Below are 2367 nucleotides of genomic sequence, written 5' to 3'. Positions count from 1 at the left end.
GCAGGGAGAGAGGAAAGAAGAAAGGGAGGAGGTCGGAAAGTAGTGTGTGTGTGTGTGTGTTATTTCATGAGTGGTAAGGTCAAAAGGTCAACCAAATTATTAGCCCTCTGGGCAAGGTGAGGTCAGGGCTTTGTGGGAAGTTAAACTTAAGGATTACAGGGCTTCTATACCACATACTGTATGTATCCATATGCATCCACACTCACGCCTCCACACAGGGTTTGGAAGGTGGTTGCGTTGTATAGTTAGGCAGCTTTTAGTGTTGAAAATAATGCTATCCATACAAAGCAAGCAATATCACCTCATTGATACTAACAGTTCTGCGAAAGCAGTGCATACTTACATTCCACGTCTTGAAGAACGGTGGGTTCTCCTCACGCAGGTATACCGGGAGGGCACGTAGGGCTGCAGTGCGTCTCGTGTTGACATCTTGTTCTTGCTGAAAGGACAAGCAAATTGAACATGATGAACTTTGTTGCTATGACTGTTGTCCGTATAACTTGATTTAGACCAAGTTCAACTTTAACTCACCTGGAGGTCATAAATATGTAGGATGTCATGCAGCGCCTCTGCTATCTTGCCGGTGTGACCTGCCTTCTGTCTGTATATGGCCAACAGTTGTGGTGTGTGCCGGTCAAGCTCAGCATAAAACTGGTTCCGTAGATTGACGTTTGTGATGATTGGTAGAAGTGAGAAAGAGTGAGTCTGTTTTACCTGCGATTCCATCCGAAGAGCCGGCCATTTCTGTAGGAACTCCTTCACCATTTGATCCCCCTGAACGATCTCTTGGCGACGCAGGGCAAAAGTCATCAGTGTGACAGTGTTGCCTCTGAGAAGGGCGGTCTGAAGTCACACAAGGGACATGTAAAAACTGTGTCCTGCTTGTGTTCCTTCACTTGCACCAGCTCGACACGTGTCTTTGTGAAACCGCGATAAATGAATTTTCAGTGCATTAATTACAGAAATGTACAAATGCAGGAGGTGTAGAGACATGGCAACTCTTGAATAATGGCTATGTAGTGCTTAAATAACTGTGTCTGGGTGTCTGAGGACACAGCACCCAACTTGCACTTCCACTCCATCATTTGAAGTGCTTACTTTCAAACTAAATAAATTCTCCTACAAGTGAGTTTAAATCATTTGGCTTACCAAAGAAAAAGGTCAGTGCTGGTCAATATTCTCAACTTGATCCTGTGGCAACAGATACAATAAGCAGTAAGAAACCAGTTAAATTATGTAGGCTACTCAACAACAGCTTTACAATTTATTAACCAAGAATCTCAAGTGTTAATATAACTTACCAATAAAGTTGTTCTCAGATTATATAAGTGACTGTAGGTCATATACAGTCAATTACATAGATCTTCAAATGCACACACACAGACAGACAGACAGACTTGATTATTACAAATAATAATAAAATGTTAGCCCATTTATGGAGGGGGAGCAGCACAAGCTAAATCTCAGTTACCTTGATTTGTGTGCATGCTCGCTTCTCTGCATACACTTCAGCCTATGAGGAAAGAAAAAATGGAGGTTCAATGTAAGCTTGCAGATTGCATAAGATAACCAACTTCATGTCCATGCATTACTACGGACGTAACTAGCACTGAAGTGCATAAAAGTTACTGAGTCGGCTAATGGCTAAAACTAGCTGCAACTTAACGTTTATTCGTCTTAAGATAGCTACTAGGCCTACGTTAGTTCATACGGGTACTTGCTAACATAGTCATTGTTAACGGCAGTACAGGCGCCGCAATTCAAAATTTAGCGCGAATCACCGCGGCCATTGCTCGGTACCCTAAATGTAAAAACAGCGCAGTCTAACGATCAAACACTTTATTATTTGTGATACCCATGCAACGTTATAACAAGCAAAGCAGTTTTGACAAGTTTGTTTGGTTTACTTACAAGTTAATCCATGAACGAAGATGAGACGCGGACCGCACACGGCAGCCATCTTGGACAAAAAAAATTCCGTCGGTCAGGGCAGCAGATTCACAACGTCGTGATGTCATGACGTCCGTGTACGTCATGTTTACTCAAAAGCGACCATTGATGGGGAATACTCATAAGTGCTGTGCCACAGAAAATTAAAACTAGATTAATCGTTCACATCACTGATTAGTTAAAAGTTCTTTCAACTATTAAACAGATTTTAATTATTGTGCCCTCAGTCCTTATAAGTTAGTAGTACTGTTGGGGTTTACAGTATAGTTTTGTGCTTTACTGCAATTGATCAGAGTGGGAATGCTGCAGGGAAAATGAGGGGCTGAGCAGGTCGTGGGGGTTGAAACCAGATCCCCCTTTACAGCCATTTGCAAAACAACCTTTCTTTATAATATAATGCAGTGTTGAGCAGAGCCC

General features: G+C 42.2%; 1 long non-coding RNA gene across 1 annotated transcript; it reads right to left on the bottom strand.

Annotated features, from left to right (window-relative positions):
- Window positions 1-718: 718 nt before the first annotated feature.
- LOC311016285 lies at window positions 719-1499 on the bottom strand. The gene is made up of 3 exons (XR_014597469.1): window positions 1472-1499; window positions 1150-1191; window positions 719-843 (listed from the first exon to the last, which is right to left on the bottom strand). It is a non-coding gene; the product is annotated as an uncharacterized lncRNA (long non-coding RNA).
- Window positions 1500-2367: the final 868 nt, after the last annotated feature.

The sequence above is a fragment of the Eutrigla gurnardus genome (assembly GCF_963514095.1).
Source record: "Eutrigla gurnardus genome assembly, chromosome: 7".
Classification (NCBI taxonomy): Eukaryota; Metazoa; Chordata; class Actinopteri; order Perciformes; family Triglidae; genus Eutrigla; species Eutrigla gurnardus.
The sequence above is the reverse complement of the archived record's forward strand: the minus strand, read 5'-3'. Positions and strand labels throughout refer to the sequence as shown.